The sequence below is a fragment of the Stegodyphus dumicola genome, chromosome 5 (genome assembly GCF_044657685.1).
Source record: "Stegodyphus dumicola isolate Sdum_Otavi_A_Nest chromosome 5, ASM4465768v1".
NCBI classification, from domain to species: Eukaryota; Metazoa; Arthropoda; class Arachnida; order Araneae; family Eresidae; genus Stegodyphus; species Stegodyphus dumicola.
The window spans coordinates 113329783-113350958 of record NC_140772.1 but is presented as its reverse complement, the minus strand read 5'-3'; the positions used below and the strand labels follow the sequence as shown (position 1 = coordinate 113350958).

At 33.8% G+C, this 21176-nt stretch overlaps 2 long non-coding RNA genes across 4 annotated transcripts in view; one reads left to right on the top strand and one right to left on the bottom strand.

The window, feature by feature from the left end:
• LOC118186347 (uncharacterized) overlaps positions 1–21176 on the top strand; it is a 294871-nt gene that overhangs the window by 141419 nt on the left and 132276 nt on the right. The gene's annotated exons all lie outside the window — the stretch shown is intronic.
• Positions 1–21176, bottom strand: part of LOC118187111 (uncharacterized) — a 274560-nt gene that overhangs the window by 197541 nt on the left and 55843 nt on the right. The gene's annotated exons all lie outside the window — the stretch shown is intronic.

Sequence of the window (21176 nt, the reverse complement as noted above, 5' to 3'; positions counted from 1 at the left end):
CATAATTTCTTCCAGTTTAAATTAAATTACTTAATCCCTAATTAAACATGTTAGAACTATTTTAAATTAGCATCAGTCTGAAAATATAATATTTAACTGTCGATATATTTCAATTATAATGTGTAAGAATGTCGTAGGTATTAAACTTTAGATTTAAGATAGAAAATAATTGTAAGTTTGATTTTTCCCCATTGCGATATTCTTATTATTATTGTTTACACTTATGTTTTGGAAAATACGAAAAGTAATTAAAATAAGAGAAAGAGGCTAGGAGAAGAGAAACTAAGAAAAGAGAGAAAGTAAGGAAAAGGGAAAAATCAAAGGAGAAAATAAGAGAAAGAAAGAAAGTAAGGAAAAGGGAAAAATCAAAGGAGAAAATAAGAGAAAGAGACTAGGTTGTTGTTATTTATTCTCAAGTTTTTTTTTTTTTTTCGCTTGGTGAATTTTCTCTGAAAGCTTTGCAAATTTTCATAATTTGTTTATTTTAGTTTAAATTGAAGTAAATTATTTAATGATTAATTAAACATGTCAGAATTACTTAAAACACATGCCAATCTATGAATTTAATATTTAGTTGCCAGTATATTATAATTTGTTGTTGTTGTTGCTGAAATTCCTCGAGGCAAGGAGCGCTAGAATACGCCAACCTTTGGCAACAGCCTTGAGCACCATTCAGGTGGTAGTGAGATTAAGGTCAGTTCCGCCCCCAATTTTGATGGAGAGCACCCCCGGGAGGGATGGGACTGTTTCGAGGGTCTCCTATTCCTCTCCCCTTCCAAAAAACCACACGAGAGGACTTTAGGCTCGCCGCATGTCTAGAGTGCCGCCATGCCGCATCGACACTATACGTTTACAAAAATATTCATACCTTCTCCAGGATTCGAGCCCCGGCCTTTCGGCACGGGAGTCAGCGACGCTAACCACTATACACATTGGGCGGCTTATTTAAATTTACAAAGTGTAATCAACAAAACTGTCTTACAGGTACCAGACATTAAATTTCAGATGGAAAGTACTCGTATTTTTTTTTTCTTCTTTTTATTCTTATCATGTTTATATACGTTTAAATAAATATTTAGTGAGCGAAATTTAAAAAAATTCTTGTTATTAATAAAATTTTGTTTAAAAAAAGTGTGGCCCGATAGCTGTATTCAGTTCTCCCATTCGACCTGCATTCAGTTTGAGGTTTAGGCCACTGCATTAATGCAATAATTCGCCGATGAAGTTCTGATAAGGTCGTGAAGAGGAGTTATCGTAAAAGGTTTATGTGATCAATCTCCATAGATATTAAAGTAACTAAGGGAATGTAATCTGGGGATATGGTAGGTTAGGAACGCAACCGCAGTTCTCTTATGCATTTCAGTCGATGCAACGATGAGAAGCAACGAGTTTACATAACATACTGAATGATCAGTTAAGCATGCCAACATAATTATTGCCCTGTCAGGTGTGCTCATGGAAACTATTCCGTAGATTTTGCCACAATTTTTACTAAAATTAGCTTTACTAAAATTTTTATTATTAAAAGCATCTTGCCTTATAGATGCTATTATTATATTTTTGAGAAAGTGATGTAATATTTCTCTAATCTCATGTGATTGTGCTATCTCTCTGTAGTTTGTTAATAAAATCGCGCAGCATTAAAAGTTATATGTAAATTTACAGAGAACCTGATTATTTTACTAAATTTTTGTAAGGATCTCTGCAGGGATGAATTTTAGAATATTAAATGCTGGGCTTGTAATGATGTAGCAGAAATTAAGAATGGTTTCTAACATAACATTAATATAGTAATCAATTGGATATATCTAAATTCCAAGCCTATGTTACAAGTTAATCAGAAGTTTTGTGTTTATTATATAAAAACTGATTTTTAACGAGTTGCCAGAGATGGTGTATAATTCACGTTGTGATACAAAGCAACGAATTTAATAATATTTCATAGAGAATTTTAAATTGTTTTGCATATGCCGTGACTAAAAATGTTTTGAATAAATAATTGCGAATACAATCGATATTTCATACTTATTCCGAAACTTATTTGATTCATTAATGCTCTTAACAATAGCGTCACGAGTTATTCCATTACCAGTCCATCCTCCTTAAATTCATCAGCGGTAATTGAGCGTTTATCATGGAGAAGTAACAAGCCACCATAAATATAAAATCCCTAAAAGACGGTATAGCCTCTCGAAATCTTTTGAAAGGCGTTCGTCATTCTCTTTTAAAAGTGCTTTCCTCTCTTTTAACTTTATTTACCTGCATTAAAAATGAATGGAATACCTATCCCAGCATTCTATTGTTTTGAGAGAATGGGAACTATTTTCTCGTGACAGTTCCTCTAAAGTTCATTTTCCATTGTCTGAACCGAACTATTGTTCGCCCACAATAATAGGGCAGCTCGTGGGGATTTTGTTGACTAAGGGAATCACTGAGCACTGTCTCCTCAAAGGTTTGAGCCTTACTTAAGGGAGGTAAGACGATTTAATCGATGGAATTTTTTCCCCTCTCTCATCCTCTTAACGCTAAATTATGGTGCAATCAATTTTGTGAATTGGTGTTTGGTTTCAAAAATGTGGTGCTTCGAGATACATGTCAACTTTGAACATTCAGAAAGTTAGTTACTATTTGTCCATCAAAAGTTTCAGGGAGTGCGAAGCTTTGTTTAATAGTATAAATTAAATCTGAACATACAGTGACATGTCGAATCACTTTGATTTAAATCTTTCATTTTTCTTAGAACATCATCTGTCTGCTTTAATTATCATTGATTTTGAATTGGGATGTTTTACTATATTATGAGGCAATTTTTCGTATATACGTAAAGATGGGACGGTGTGCATTTTGTTTTTGCTCGATGGTTTCAGTTCAAGATGATGTGTAGCGGTCTAAAAGATTTTAGATTTTATATTACGCCCAGTAGGCGTTTTTCCCATTTACGCTCACACGTGCATATTTTGACGGCATACAAATTAACGCTCCTTTGGGCTAAAACGATTTAAAAAGAGTTTATCTTTAGAATTTCCAATATACAGTCTCGCACGCTGGAGATAACAATATTTTATTCCACACAGTTGCCACTGCTGGCTTTAAAATCGTTGAGGTTTTTAATAAAAAATTCGTTAAAAGATTTACAAACCATGAAACAAATAATAAAAGAATTTCGAAACTCAAAATTCCAGCTTCCAGGTGCCCATGTTCAAAATTCGGTGGCTCTAGGTACCGTTGTTTTTTCACGATGGGAGAAACATACATTCATTCAGATTCTTCATTATTTAATTTCTTTAAATGTAATACAAGGCGATAATATTTGATGGCGATTTGAAAAGTTGAAAGTGACAATTTGAAAAGTGAACCGACGCAAAGTGCCGTTTGGAGACGCCGTTTTGGATAGGGGTATCTATAGATAATGCCTTTGGACCATGAGTTGAGGGGAAAAAATTCAAATTGTCATTTACGCAAAAGAGAGACAATTCAAATAGATATTATCTTTTACAGTATTAAAGAAAGCAATCAACCAGACACGTGGAAACACCAGTGACTACCACCGAAAATTGAGTGTACATGCTCTCATTTCAGGACTGCCAGGTGCCAGCTTTTATTTAAGCCTAAATAAATTGTAACTTTTTATAAATTAATTAATTTTAATATTTACATTGCTTTAACATATTATAATTAACTAATAACTTATAAACATTACTATATATTAAAATCGTTTTTAAATAATGCAAAGAGATGATGGAGCGGTAGAAAATTCGCAAAATTGCTTACGTTTTAGCAGCACAAGTTTGTCAAAAGTAGCAAATTTGCGAAAAAACGCGCCATCTGGCAATACTGCTGCTGTTATATTTTTACTCCCAGAAACTGTTATAACTTTCAAAAGGATTCAAGTGTAAATTGACTAATTTCGGAAGAATGTTATAACTTTTCTTTTAATTACGTCATTCAGAAAATATCAAAGACTACTCCCAAGCGTAGCTCAGGAAAAAAAAATTGGCAAAAATTGCTATTAACGACGACCTGTATTTCATATGGAGTATTAGCAGTTGTGTGTATACCCCCAGTGGGGCCTTTGTTCGTCTTTGATTTCCGTCACATTCCTTCCTGTAGGAATGAAGGTATATCTCGCCCCTTTTGAGAAGCTGATGACTGCATCCTACGTTACCGCCCCGTCTCCTTCTCTAATAATGACCTAAAAGTATCGTGACTGGATTGCCTAATGGTTTTCCACCTTCGCTGAGCAATATTCTCTTTTGGATGATCTTGTCCCTTGGAAAGTAAATTGCTTGGAAAAAGAAAGAAGTTTATTATGAGCGGTATTCGAGATTATCTTGGGAGCACCTTTATTTTCATTTCCTGTACTTGGAAGTGAAAGTAACAGTTTGACTCTGATTAGAAATATATGTTTTAAATATCTGCGTTTTTAATTAGGTCACGTTTGTGATTTATTTCTGGCTGAAAACTGCTAGGAATCATTTCGTTTCTTCGTATTAAATCCGTATTAATTCAGTTATTTGCAATTTAATTACTTCTATGCTTGAGAAACAAGTTTCATAAATTTTCTGTACTTTTAAAAAGTCAGTTTCCAAGTCCAACTTTCCTCCTCAAACTTTCCAAGTCCATTCATGTTCTTAGGTTAATTTTGCGGAACTGTAATTAGTGCCCTTAACTTCATTTCTATTTTGCTGGCATTTAAGGGAGAAAAACAGGATCAAGGAAAACAGGAGTAGTGTGTTTTGCTGCAATTTTATTGATAAATTTTTGTTTGAATTATTAAAGAACATGAAAATTTGGTTGAAATTTGATTGTTCTAAAATTATATAAGATGTTCGAATATTCAGTTTTGTTTCCTTAAATATTGATCGTGGACGTGCTTTCAGTCGTGGAGGTTTCCGAAGTAGGATAGGGAATTTTAGCACTTAAGTTTCAATTGTAAATTACAATTTTGTATGGGCACCGTAGATCAAAAAATCCAAAACCTGAAATACTTAATTATGGAGTAGTTACCGTATTTGACGGCGTATAAGGCGCACTTTGTTTCTTTGAAAATAGGTCTGAAAAACGGGGTGCGTCTTATTCGCCGATACTGCGTCTTATTCGTCAATAGTTACTGCTTCGATACATCGTTTTTGAATGGATCAAAGTTTCATGAAATTCTGTGGAAACAGAGACAGTGGTTAAATCATTTAAGAAGTGTGGCGTTAGTAATGCACTGGATGGTACAAAGGACAATTTGTTGTATGATGACTCAGATGCTGAGGTTTCAAGTGACTCTTCATTTAGCTCTGGCGATGAGTGTCTTGGTTTTGACGAAGGAGATTAAAAGGTGTTCTTTCCCAGATAGATTGGGTATTTTTAGTAAGTATTACTTCATATTTAAAATACTGTAAATTCGTTATAATGGTCAGTGATAAAGTTTTATCCTTAAAAAATGTATATAAAATAGAGGGTGCGTCTAAAAGCATTAAGACTTGTTTTTACATAATCGTTTTATTCCAATTATTTTTACCTAGTTTTAAGAAAGGTTTTTATTGGAAATACATGTATATTATAAATTAGAAATTGGCTTTTAGCCTTCTTTTCTAAACATCCTGCATATTAAATGCTTACGTATGAAATCCTTACCTTCAGTTAGCAACGGTTTGTCCTTACAAAGAATGAGGTGTATTGAATTAACGCTTTGATAAATTCATAACTTAATCGTTCATTAGGCAGAAACATTTTATACATTGGGAATGACGTGATTATTGAGTATACATTTCTAAATTTTTTTTATGAAAGTTGTTGAAAAGTACGGAATGGTATATCACAGTGTAGAGAGTGTTTGAAGTCAGTTAATCCAAAATTAAAAAATCGCTGCTTTACTGTATCGCTGTATCTTCTTCTCTTTCGTATCAGCAAAATCAGTATCATGTAAATAAAGCGAATGTACAAACTAAAGTGGAAACGAAAGGTGGAAAAAACTGCGTAATGAAAACAGTACATGCTACAATGCAATCATATCAATTAATCGTAAGAATTTTCCTGATGGGGAAACGAAGTATATTTCGCTGTTAATAGCTATGAGTCCACCCTTATGTTATGTTTAAAATTGTAAGTTTTCCACTTAATGCATATGTTTAAAATGTTTAAATAATTGTTTTTAATTACGGTCTAAGCAAATCAGATCACGATTGCTTTTAAGTTAAATATATGTTTACGGTCTAAACGACGGGTATACACAGTATATCTGAAAGTGCCTAAACTGTGATTACAACATGTAAGATCTGTATGTTGAAGATCTGAACGTTGTCTTCGTATAAACCAACTACTAGAACACCGGATCACCTCAGATTGGCCAGTAAAAAAAGGGCGGCATTGACAATGATGTTTTCGAACAATATCTCGGAAAAAAAAAAGAATCGTTTCTTTGGACCTTGGTGATTATCAGTCAATAGTTATTCATATTGAAGGTGTTCGACCGATCAAGTGGTATAAATAATCCATTTGCATTATTGAACTTTACTGAATCTGTGAACATAACTTTTTATTTACCAAGTCAACTGAAGCGTGCCTTTTGTTTTTGCTGGTAATGGTTAAAAAATTCACAATTTAGTTAATTTGTTAAGGGAACGTCTTGTATTTATTTCTTTTTAATAAAATGTAATGCGTAAAGCATTCGTAACTAAATGTACCAGATCTCAACATTTCGTTCTGTTGCCCACATGCAGCTGTTTTTCAAAGTTCTGAACAGCTGCAGGTGACAAGTCCAATTCAGATGTCCTATCCCACATGCACGCATTTGTTAATTACCATATATTACCATAATTAACGTAAGGTATAAAATGCATATATATTTATTTCTATCGGTGTTTGACAACTTTTTGCCCTTTATTTTAGAAAAATCTACGTGGATCTACATTGCTGCGAGGGATCAGAGTGAAAACAGGAAAAAATTTAATTGTTCCGGGAACGCTCTGACTTGTTCTTTATTCAGAAAATATGGCGATAATTAATTAGCGATGCATGCATTATAATGAAATCATCCCGGCGAAAAGCAGTGATAAATCATACGCGCCGATAAGGGGTAATCGCCCGAAAACTTGACGTCATCCCTAAAAAGTAGAAGAAAATGGAAAATTATTAACCGTTCTTTCCTGAAGGATTTTGATTTTTAAAATATTTTTTTCACTCAATCTCCACAATCGATGCTGTTTTATCATTCTTTAAAGGAATTACTCTGTAAGATACCTATTAAAAGGCTTTGTGCTTTATAAAAACATTGTTTGGCAATTTGTCAATATTATTTTTCCTATCAGTGCGGGAACACGTAGCTTAAGTTTGTTCTGAGTACTGGTTTGTAAATATTATTAATGTGAGACTTGTTTTAAACACCTATTGCTGTTATTTTAACAAAAATAATTAATTATTTTAAAATTGTTTATATGTAAATATTACAGTAGAAATATTTAGCAATTAATTATATGCATCTATCGTTATCTTGTTTATATAATTGCTTCTGCCATAGCAATTGATACAGGCTATTAAAACTAGAATTTCTTAAGTAACGCTGAATAATCTGAAGCTATTTGTGTTTTAAGATGAATGTGTATTTTTAACATTTACTAATGAAATCTGTCTTAAATATGAATGTTAGTTACATTAATTGCTTTTGATAATCATTGTAAACAGGGTATTGGCTGATACATAAGTTTTTCTTTTAGTGAAATTTGTGTCAAACTTAAAAACTTATCTTTCAGTGCCATTATTCTGTATTCAGAGTACTTTTTCCCTTCAGTCTGCACATTCAAGGAATAATTTTTGTTAAATTTACTAATATTGCCGTCTGTAATTTCTAAGGTATGAAACTGTTTAGCATTAATGTCATATCTGAATATACTTAATAATTTTCATATATCCATTTCTAATCAGATTAAGAATTGTTCTGTTTTCAAAAATCTCAAAATGTCAAACATTAAGTTGCTTAAAAGAAAAAGAAAAATTAGCATTTTGAATTAAAATTATTATCAAAATATTGTAATAATCAGAACAACTAATAGCAGACTAATAGAATAATAATTTGAAGATTTAAAAATCTGTGGCTTGACTACAGATTTATAATACCGGTCGATCATTCCTGCTTCCATTATAATTTCTTTAATATTGATTGTTTGAAGAGTTTTACTGTACTTTCATTTGTATGCAGTAAAATCTCCGATAATAACCACATTCCTAAAGTGACAATTTTAAAGTAACCGATCAGTCTTAAACCATGCTACTAACATTACCTGCCTAAGGGGACCACCTCCATAGAAGGTGAAAATTTCATAGAAATGTGGGTCTTCGTCTTGGAGAGAGTATTGTTGCGAGCTACGTTGATGATGTTTCTTCTGAGTCCAGATAAGCAGGAAGAAATGAACAATTTACTAGGAAAATGGGCTCAGTAAATAGTGTACAGTGGAGATACGAGCTTCTCTATATACGAGAAATTCGAGATACGAGGAAAGTATGAGCGAAAAATTAGTCTTTAAATACGAACATCGACTCCAGTAACGAGCAAAGAGCCAGGCTGTTGTTGGTATGCGTGGCGCCATTTCCCGATCCGGCTCGACTCGGGGAATCCTCTCGTTAGATCACTCGGTGTTCTTTGATCTACGTATTTGTGCGCTTGTGAGTTAATTGTTTATTATATTTAATGTGAAAATAATTATTTCATGATGCCTTCCAAGAAGATTGTTGCCTCAGATATTGCTGCAAAGAAACATAAGAAAGCTGTGGCCGTTGAAATTAAAAAAGAAATAGCTAAACATAAGCGTGGTGTTAGAGTGACAGATTTGGCGAAGACTTACGGCCGTTTTGACATGGCGATCTACACTATTCGGAAGAAGCAGGTAGAAATTAAGAAACTTGATGTAGTGAAAGGATTTACGTTACTTCCAAAACTCCTAGAAGCTGTTGTTGGTGTGGACTAACGAGAAGCAGTTAAAAGGTTGGTGTCAGAAGCTATCATAAACTACGGTTATATTATTTACCGGTGTTATAGAAACATAAGAAAGCTGTGGCCGTTGAAATTAAAAAAGAAATAGCTAAACATAAGCGTGGTGTTAGAGTGACAGATTTGGCGAAGACTTACGGCCGTTTTGACATGGCGATCTACACTATTCGGAAGAAGCAGGTAGAAATTAAGAAACTTGATGTAGTGAAAGGATTTACGTTACTTCCAAAACTCCTAGAAGCTGTTGTTGGTGTGGACTAACGAGAAGCAGTTAAAAGGTTGGTGTCAGAAGCTATCATAAACTACGGTTATATTATTTACCGGTGTTATTTATTAAAAGCATTGGATTTTACGTTGATATTGTTGTTTTATGTTGGGGGTGCGGAACGGATTAACTAGATTTATATTATTTTTAATGGTGAAGTTTGATTCTAGATATGAGAAATTCACTATACGAGCTCAGTACTGGAGCGAATTAAACTGGTATCTTGAGGTTCCATTGTACATAGCACAATAATGACTGGAAATAACTCAAGGAAAACGCGAATATTTAGCAATTCCGCCTTAGCACACGAAATAAATCGTAAAGTTAAAACTTAAATCACTTAATTACTTAAATCACTCTCAAGATAAAACTCTAACTGGGAGTTCAGCTAACTGCTAAGTCTCACAGTTGATTCGCAACTAATTCACGACTGTACTTCGCGAACACGAATACGAATATAATACGTTATTCCTAGTCTATCGCGTTTTAACTATTACTAATGAAAAATTGAACCTTTCAGCTTTTGACATGGAATGTTCTGTTATAAGTAAATCCGTAGAATCCTTGAATGGGGCTGAATTACCCTCCAACTCCAACTACCGATGATATGCCGCGATAATGCACGACGTTTTCCGGCTGTCTTGAAGTGGTATTCCTCTACGGGCCGCCTTAGACTTAAACTCGATATTATACCGAACTATTACGAAAGGCAACGTTGCCGGTTCATGAATTCAAGCCGTAGAGCACATGACATAATGAATTCTAGACGTGGAAGCGATCTCAGAAGAGAAAAGAGTAAAGGAGAATGAGAGAAGTAGCAAAAAGGAGCAAGACCGTAATATCAGACAAGTTCTCAAAACTTGCCGAGAGAGCAGAGTTTTCCAGAAGTTTCAATGGTTCAAGGACAACAATGCAGGTTCAAGAACAACAATAAGATAAACACATCATACTATACTGGCATCAATGACAAACTCAAATACCTCAATACTACGAAAATACAACACAAGTTCAATACAACAACAACCTGGACTACGAAGTTACAACACAACACATACAACACGACTACGTACAATACAACACAACTTCAGTTACTATTATTTCCAAAGAAATTCCAAACAACTTAGAAACAACAAGCAATAAGCATGTTAAAGTATAAACAGCTACCAATTGAGGAGCTAAGTACTAAAGTTGTCATCTCCACCCATGAAAGTGTGTACTGACAGTGGCCGGATGCTTCGATCTTCAAAGAGAACTTCATAATTAAAAGCTTGAGAATAATTTACGAAGTCGCATTGTACGGCTTTGGTAACGAATTTTTCATTGGATCTTTTGATATATTCTGGAACTGTCTCAAGTTTAAATCTCTGTGCAAAAGTTGGTTCTAGGAAAAAAGCCCACAGGAATAATGCTCACAGGTATAAATGCTCACAGGAAAAAAGCCCACACAGAAATATGCCCGCATCGAAAAAAGCTCACATGGAAAAATGCTCACTTAGAAATATGCTCACACAGAAGTATTCTCACATGGAAATAAGCCCACTGATAAATAATTCACATAGAAATATCCTTACACTAATGAATCAATAAATAATCGATTTGAACATCGTACACCTATTTGAATTTTCTAAAGAAAAATCATTTAAATTACCAAAACATCTATGGTATGTATTTCAAAAATTTTATAACTTATGTGTAGGTTCAGTTGCTATAAAAGATTACCAAATGGGCCGTTTTGAATTAAGAAAAAGAGAGGAGAAAGGAAGTAAAAATGAAACATTATACAGTGAAAAATTATTGCAATTTTAATTGTTAAAAAATAATAAATACAGGGTTATTCAAAAAGAAAGAGGAGATGTCAAATATTTATTTCTTCCAAACTACAAAAGATAGAAACATGATTCTAACGTTAATGGATAGACAAAATTTTACAATTATGGTATGAGAATTATTCCATGTGAGCTTTTTTCTATGTGGGCATATTTCCTTGTCAGCTTTTTTCATGTGAGCTTCTATATACCTGTGAGCATTTTGCCTGTGGGCATTTTTCCGTCCATCGCAAACGTTCGTTTGGGAGTCAGTAATAATACGAAAAAATGTGTTCTGTACAACTTGCAGCTGATGAAGTTGATTTTGAGTAACCATATTCCATGCAGGAGCTGCATAGCCATGGTATTGGTCGAGTGCAGGTGGTGTAGATATGCCTTTTGGTACGCAGGATAAGATTAGAGTATTTTCCGATGACGGAGAGAAATCTGCACATGATACCAATGGCCTTGCTTTTGACACTTTTAATTTGGTTAGACCAAGTGAGTCTTTGATTTAAAATGATGCCTAAGTATATAGCCTTTGTGACCAAAGGAACAGGTTCTTGGGAAAGGAAGAGTTCTTTAAAAATAATGTGTTTCTTGCTTTTGCTGAGGATTAATAGTTGCAATTTGCTAGCATTAATTTGTACACGCCAATTAGTGCAACAATCTTCAACTGCATAAAGATTATTTTGCATTTTGTCGACTGCGTGATTTGCTTTGATAGATTTAATTGCAATCGCCGTATCATCGGCATAACATTATAGAAGAGAATAATTGTCCAAACCAGGGTGTGGAAAGTCGGAGATGTAGAAAAGGTAAAGCACAGGAGCGAGGATACTCCCTTGGGGAACGCTGGATCTTATGGGTCTTGAAGAAGATTTTTCATTTCCTTGAGTAACGAAGAATGTGCGGTTCTGTAAAAGTTCTCCGACCCGCATTTATACCCAGAAGCATGGGTTGTGGAACAATCTGTCGGGGAGCATCGAAAATGTTCTCGAATCGTTCAGAAAGCATCCGGCGAGAAACATAAAACAGATTTATAAATTTGGCGAGAAATCGTCAAATGTTCTCAAATTGGCGACAACAATAGTCACCAAGGCCTCTTAGGGATTAAATTGCATGGATCTGTCAAGTCTTAGTTGAGCTATTTTTTACAATTCCCAAGCCGTTGCACTTAGAATTAAAAGACCTGCAGTTATTGCAAAAAATAAATACTTAAATAGAAGATGTTGCCACAAATAACATTAAACTCAAAATAAACGATAAAATATCTGTTCTAAAAACTACAAATAAATAAATAAAATAATAGAAAATACGACACAGCACAAGAATCATAACGTTGGCCCAGAGTATGAATCCCGGAAAAAGCTTCTGAAAATGTATAGAAGGAATAGAAGTGTGAAGTGTATAGGAACAAGAAAATGTAGTGAATTCAAATGCATAGAGTGTAGAAGGAAGATTTAAAAGTGTATTTCGTCCCATTTCTAGCCCTTAGAAAGCATAGGAAAGTGAATTTAATCCCAGAGAAGGCATTTGAAAGTGTATAGTGCCAGTGGCGGCATCAGGGTACTTAAAGGTACTGATGAGCCGAAAAACCTCTGGAGTTGTTTGCTGGAGCCTCAAATCCGTTCCCTGACGTGTTTTCCATCAAAACTGTAGGGAACTTGTACAGTTAGCAGTTAGAATGGCGAGACTACACCTGTACGAGCAATGGTGAATTTATGGTGTCCAACCCACTTTTACCTCTGTTTGTATTTATAAATAACAATGATTTTTTCGACACCACCAGAAAATTACTGAAAGACTGCTATGTTCTTTAAAGTACTGAACCGAAAATTATTCAGCTTAGGAGCTTTTATATCCATCTTTTTCCGTGTTCTTTCCTTTGAAGCTACATTTCTAAAATATGTGATGAAAATATTTTAGAATAAAATAAAAAGAGATACTGTTCCAAGTAGCAGTAATGAAAATGCGCTTTTTATATATAATGCATTTTCTTCTGGCGATAAGTAAGGCCCTCAAACGACTGCCCTTAAATTCTAAAGAGGTTCATTGAAAAAAAATTGCGTAACCCATTATCAATACCATTACGGACGAAAAGGTTTTCCGATAAAGAAAAATTTCATCGTTCAATTTCCTGTTCTTTTTCTTTATTTCGGTCACGCACTTCTTCTTTTTAAAAATACTTAAGACGACAGATAATTCACTTTGTCTGGCCGTACAGAATAAGTCGGCTCTCAATATGCAGATCGAATCACTGATTTAATTATTCCGCAATAACAAGACACGAAGGGAAAATCACGACGACCTTTTTTCTCTTACGACTCACCTGCCACCCACGGCCGCTCTCTCTACGGTGTGTTGCCAAACGAGTCGAAGTAATGCTATAACAAAATTATGCAAATAGGAACAGGTGTTCGTTTGTATGTAGAACGGCGACGGAGTCTTCGTATTTAAATGCGTAATTTGAGTGTCTATTATGTAGATGGCGTTGCTTTCTAATGTTTCCAGATCTTGATTTGAGACGCCGAAATACTTTCGAACAAGGGGTCTTACTTTGATGGAAATACTAGGTTATTTAGATGAAATTTAGATGCTGCGCGAATTTCTCTTTTTCATATTAAAGAAATGAGTTTTTTTATTTTATAATTTAGCGGGGGAAAGTTTTCTGCTTTATGTCTTTTTAATTCCTTCTGTTTTGTCATTAGCATCCTATTTAAATTTTTTTTATCTGGCAATCAGACGGCTTTTATCAATATTCAAAGAGATGAGAGTAATCATTCTCAGCACTTTATGGAAATATATTTTCTAATGTTTGGTGATTTAGCACATAATTGCTGCTTAAGAAGCATTTTAGCGCCTGCTTCGAAGTTTATGTTTCTCATGAATAGAAATTATCATCAGCTGCCCGAAATGGTAAGTGTAAGTGAGAACATACCGTAATGTATGCATATTTATTTTCAGTCCGTTTTCAACGTGATCTGAAATTTAAATGCATTTGGGAAGCGAGAAATTGCATATCTCAGCTTCTGTAGAATGTTTACTGTATAAAACTGATACTGTAAAATAGCATTCTTGTTTTAACTGCTATTATTTCTTCCATTGCTTGTATGAATAAAAAATACTTGAAAACGCTCTGTTTTAAATTTGAAATAAATTATACTCGATTTTATGTGCTTGAGTGTGTGTTTCATGATACTTTATATTTTACAAATTTATGAAATTATTTGAAACTTAATATGAAAAGAATGGAAATTGTATTCATGATATATGTCTTTTTAGTTATATATAAATACTAATATCTATTCCAGTTTTTATTTCAAAAGTATTCCTGTCAAACGCGCTGGATTTATTGGATATTTTTGCTCTTTCCTTTTAGACAGATGACCCTCTCATACTTTATTATCGATAAGTGAGCAACTAAAACAAATAACATTATAAAAGCTACAAAGTTACTTGTGAATTATAAGTCGTCTACTCACATCTGATTTTATGCTAAAATTAATGCTGCCGTTTAAATTCTATAAAATTTATGTTTAAAAATTTTTAGATTTCTGATTTTGGCGTTTACATTGATTTCTATTAATAGCGATTGTGTTAATTGTAATAATTTATGTTTCTTATTTTGATCCATTTGGTTTTCTGTTCTGAATTAAAATTCTATGGTACTAAGTTTAAAAATTGTTTGCAACTTATAAATTTAAGTGTGTTTATATTTTTTTGAAATTTTGAATTTTTTAAAATAAATATCACCCCCCCTTAAATGTTTTTGAAGAGTAGCATAATACAGGGAATAGATTTCTCAAAAAAAAAAAAAAAAAAAAAAAAAAAAACTGAATGATGAACTTTCTAAGACAAATTGAAATCTGCCGAAAATTTGTAGAATCGTTAGATTATATTTTATACCGGAGAAATGAAAAATGAGCAGTGCCCTCGCCGGAACTCGAACCTGGATCTCTCGAATATGCGTCGAGTGTGCTACCGTTATACTACGAAAGCATGCTAGAAGAAGGGAGAAAATACTCTATAAATTTTGAAAATGTCATTGCAGCCAACCCATCGCTAATTGAACTTGAGATGAAAATTATAACCTTTCTGTTTCAATTACTAGCAGATATATATTTTCGTTGCTTAATCTAGCTATAAGTTTATATCCCCACTAAACGATAAAAATAATTAATATTTTGAAATAAGTAAGCTGAGTAATCATTTAAGTGTCTGAAAAACATCTTGATAAGCGTCGAAATCATATTCTTGCTGATATCTAATATCACAGCATTTTTATAACTATGCCTTAAACGCCTTAGTAATTCTGTATTTTAATCCTATGATAATAAACGAGAATAAATATTTGGAAAACAATATTTGATAATTTAATACGGCATGTTTTAGAATTATATAATAATAATAGAGATATATAAATTATAATTAGATAATATCTAGATTATTAGACATAATTAGATCTGTATATATTTAAGTGTTTTTTCGGTTCAATTATCCGCACCTCCTCACCTCAAAAAGTGTTCACGAGACAACGTACTATGTCGCCAAATAGTTATCTGACAACACATGCCATCGATAATGTGTATTTGTGTGCAATCGAGGTATTTACGTTCCAGAGATGCGTTTCAGTATACGCCGATTTCTACTTTCCAAATTCGACATTCATTTTTCTGAGTAGCATTTGTTTTAGCACATACTATTTTTCCGTGTAAAGAATCGTAATGGGACTGTGGAATTTGTCGGCTGATGAAAAAGAAATCATCGTTTTTTATCTCCAGAAATGCGTAATGCCAGATCATTCATCTTGCCTTCATTTTTCTACTTTATGTAATTTCATATCTGGGAATTCAAACATCAAACTGTTAAGACAGGTAAAATCATTCTGTTCAAATTCGTAGTTAAAAATTGTCTGACATTAAAAGCCATTATTAGCTACGTATTTATCCAAAGATATCAACTAATTCAAAATAGCAGCAGTCAGTTCTTTAGAAGTATTTGGGAAAATTGCGTTTAAATGTTCATCAAATCTTAATTTTGAATGTAATTTTCAAAAAATAATTAAATATCTGTTCATTGGCCGTAACATTTATTAAAACTGTACACTAACCTGGTCTAAATCTTCGTTTTCTTAAATAATCACTAAACATAATTTATTTGTTTGCATAAATATTAATGTCTTCATCTAGAGTTCGCCGTTGTGTTAATGATGATACGTCATTTAATGACTTACATACTCTCCGAGTTACAGGCTTTGATGAATTATCAACTCATTAATCATTATAAATGAACAAAGCCCTCTTTGCACGGTTATATCACCTGCAGAAACAGGTGACTGCAATTTGCTGAAAGTTTTTTTCCCTCCTTTCTCACAGAGGGCGCTGCGTGACCGGCTATCAAATCAGTCTTGAAAAATATTTGGACGAAACTGCATTAGTGATTAGTTTCATTCTGTTATTAATTGTATCCTACTTTATTGTATTTTTTCTTTCACAAGAAAAAAAATTATTGCCAAATTTTGTGTTTAATCTGTGCTTGGGAAATATTCATTATTTCATAACGCTATCCGTCGTCAGTTAATGACAAAAGTAACACAAAAGGATAAGTAAAATAAAAGCAAAAGTAAAATTTAAAACAGAAGTATAAAACGGTACTCTTTAAAACAAGTAAAAATATTTTTTATTTGTTATTTCAGCTTATACAGCGAAACAGTTTTGTGTTTACTCACCTAAATGAGAAATAAGTGAATAAAAATGAAGCATTTTAATTTTTCAATATGCGTTAAAAATAAGTACCGAAACAAAGCACAGTCTCAAAGCTAAAAAGTTTCATCACCTTGAAAACGTCTTGCATATGCCGAAACAACCATTAAATACTTGTACTTTCCCATTTTTCACTTTGATCGATATCGATAAAAATGAATGAAGTGCGCTTTTGTGTCGCTAAGGGTGAGTTAAGGATTCAATAAAACTATATTCTGCCTTAGGGGTCACACGTTTTTATTTTCAGATGTCAATAAAGTAGAAAGGAACACATTTTTATTCGCTCAGATAAGTTTAAAGAACTTATAATTGTTGTGGTTATGTTTACTTGCTAGTTACGGGTATATTGATGTTATGGAAAATTCATTAGCTTACTATACAAATATTTAGTTTTAAATGAACCAGCAAAAAGCGCATATTTCCAACTTTTTGCCTTTCAATGCACCCATTTAACAGTATTCAGTAATCCATTACTTATTTTTCATAATTTATTTTATTTCATTCGTACATTTTTATTTAGTGAAAGAATATTTATTATCTATAGTACGTAGACCTTTCGAGCGCTTTTTTAACTTCTTGATTTCGAAACTCAAAGAAATAAAAATGAGTTCAATCAAAAATCTGAAATATTTATTCGATAGTTACTAGTGATTTATAGAGTAGGTTAGGCTATTTGAATATGGCTAAACATATCTGAGCTCTCTGCATAGGCAGAAGACCTTAAAAGAATCAGCAAAAGGTCCGTATTTCCAATTGAATACGTATAAATACACTAAAATGGATGCATCGGAAATTGGCACGCATTCACGTTATGATATTTAGGGACTCAAAATACAAAGATTAAGTACAAATGAATTTATCAGTATTGGAGAGGATGCACGTAAATTAAATGTGGATTTCACGCAAATGTAGAAACTGAACTAAGCTTGCACATCTAGGATAATTGCTTTAACGAACACTGAATTGTCACCCTGAAGCATGTCGTACATTCAACATCGTTGATCTTTAAATAATCAATATTAGTCAACATTATAAAGATTCTTAATTGCTATATATTGCAGAAAAAGATGAGTTCAAATTTATTATAATTATACTAGTTATCGTATTATTATTGTTTTAAGCTTTTGAAAAGCTGTTACTGTTATTAAAAATGCGTGATTAATTTTATTTAAATAATTTAAAAACCAAATTACTTTAACTACAAATTCACATAGTGTTGTAGAAGCTCTTAAAGATGGTGGTTATATCGAAAGATATATTACTAATTTTACTATAGCATGTAATAGCCTAAATCTTTCATTGACCTTGGGAGAAGGAGAAGAATAAAATCCTAAAATATCAGTGTAGAAACTTTTTTTTAATTTATCTGCTACTAGTTATTTTATTAGTAAGTTTTTCTTTTATAACAGTGGGTCGGCGCGACTGAAAGGGAGAAAAATTTATGCACTTTCCAGTTATGAGATTACCATTAAGCACGTATAAGTAAGTTCTTCGCTTTTCTGGAGGGCATAAAGGGTGGGAGAAAGTGTGGAGCGGGAGTTGGAACGGGAAAGAGAAAATCTTAGCATCTAATGGTAGTTGTTCGATCGTTCGGAGCTGTGATTCAGCGTCGGAATATGTGTCAAAACTTTTGTCGGGGAGTTTCCACAAATGTCGAAAGAACATGTAAGGACTTGTAAAGAGTGTTATTGGCGCATGTAATTATGTATGTTAATAGAAGTAAGTTATTAATCAAAAGCAGATTTTTTAACACATAAAGCGATTTTCTTTTTAATAGTTATGCTCGTGTATTTTTTTCTTACACGAAACAAAGTAATATTTCGCTCTCAGAATAGAATTATTATTAACAATAAGATGACCAGATGTTGTGGATTTTCATGCAGTGTCTTTGTTATGTATGCCCTTAAAAATAGCTTACGACAATGCTGTCTTTGTCAGGGCTGTGATCATTTCGTAGATTTGATCTGGAATTTAGTTCTGTGAAATTAACATCGGATGATTAATGCGATCAATTGTAGTGTCATTTTCTTATATCCTACAATGTTCTAATAAATAGAAGGAAAGTGCAAAAATTCCAAATCTACGATGGTGCTGTCTGAGGTAGCGGAATATTTATCAGGCAGGGTAATGGAATTAAGATTTGTAAGAGAAATCCTGGTTACTAATCCGTTTTTCGTGCAGAACTCATTGTTATTGAGGAAGCCTTGAGTTATTGTGTCAATTAAAGAGGCAATACTGATATCTGTATTCTGACCGATAGCCGGAGCTCTGTACAGCACTTGGCTAAGTGGTGGAAACATGAAGACAGAACTACTGTGAATATAGTACAGCATTTGGGTTGCTTTTGTGCCCATAATATATTTTTTCAGTGCGTGCTTTCACACGTGGAGGTTTGTGGTAATGAGATAGCAGATGAATTGGCCAGGGAATGGCAGCCTTAAGGATTCTCCTGATGGTGACTGTCTTTCTTTCTCGGAACTTGCCTCTTGAATGAAGTTATAAATCAGCTTCTCTTGAATAAAAGCTCCCATACATGAGAGGTATGGTAACCGCCCTGGCGCTGTGCTTACTGAGGCAAGTAATAGATTTGAACAAATGGCTGTAGCTAAGCTGCGCACTGGTCATCTGCGCCCTCTACTTTTTATGTCGGGCATTAAAGTCTATCCTTTATGCTCGAAATGCTGCTTGACCCAAGCCACTCCTGCCATATCTTGTCTTGCATTGGTTCCCAGAGGAGCCAGCTGCTTTCCTGTCCTGGAATTGTCTTCGGGGTTTTGAAGTTGGATGGGTTCATGGACCTGATATGATGTTACTGTCAAACTGTTGGGATTAGCCTCTAACAAACACAAATAACACAGGAAAATGTAATTTTGATTAGTAAGTAAGTGATTGTTTCAAATATTAGAATAATTTTTTGACAGTTCCTGACGCAAAGGAGACGTACCAAACTGAAATTTAAAAATTTAAATATAGATTATCTTTTTATTTTATAAGAGAATTCAGTTGGTAATTGCAAATGCGGATTATTACGGAAAAAGAAAAAGTAATCTGTGTTAGTCTTTTTCCTCGAACGGCATATAGATTTATGAAATCCATGTAAGTTTAAATTAAGTTTATCCACTTAAGTATCCATGTAAGCTAAATTTTGCCTAATTATGAAAATCTAGGATTAGTTTAAACGTAAATTCTGCTAAAACTTTAACATAAAAAATAGCGGTTTGGCTGCATATATTAATCTTCCTTTAAACCAATTACTGTATCTTAAAAACTGAAACTGTGATGATTTTAGCATCATTTTATTTTCTTTCAAATTTTAAAGCATTGGAATAAATAAAATTTTAACTATTTATTATATTGTTACGTTTTTCTTTTCTTCTGACACCAGTTGTTACGTTATTTTCTTCCTTCACGTTCGTACGGGGTTCGTGTGGATTTGGAATGAATAACGACGACACTACTTGATGAAGAATCGAAACACACTTTATTTAGACAATAGTAATCAGGACAGCTCCAAAACACGTTTACAGTCGTCGAACTATATAAACTACTATAAACACGCTGACACGATCAGCGACACAGCCTTCAGGTTATCAGGCTATTAGGTGGAGACAGCTTCACTGCAAAGCACCAGAATACAGCTCTCGACTCAGCACAGTCTAAGAAAAAACTCGGTCGTTCCACGCTACAACTCGTGATGCACTCGACGACACACAGAGCGCGGCTCCCGACTCTTCGGTTCAGTCGTTCCCGGAGCTCAGCACGCTTTCTCATCGATGCACTAACCGCGATATACTAAAAGACTCCTTCGGTGCACTCGACGACCCACTCAGCACTCGCTGCCCGGCTGCCAACTCGATCGACTCCGCGCGGCTCGCTAGACGAGACACACTCGATACTAACTGTCAGCTCGCTAGCCGAGGCGCACCCTCACTCGCCCTCTCACGAAGGTAAACTAAGACTGACTGCGAACCAGCTGGGTTTATATAGCTTTCGGCTTGTGTTCGAGAACATTCTGGGCTAAACCGGTAAGAATTCGTTCGAGAAGGTTCTCCAACCGTCCAACGTATATCGCCAAGTTTTCGCCAAATGGGCGATTTCTCGCCAAATGTGGCAACCCTAAAACTGCTTTGCGGGGAAGCTATCTTACCACGCCTGTACATTTCGTAACAATATATTTTTAATTTCCATTTGAAAAATGAAATACATTACACTTCTTCTCAATGTCTTTGAATTTATAGTTTTAATTTCTTACAAATATTTTTTATTCGTATCGTTTCTCAAATTTTGCAGAAAATACAAATTTTAATAATGGGTTATTTATGTTTTATCATTTGCGCAATTTCGCATAGGGAGTTCACGAGCATTGT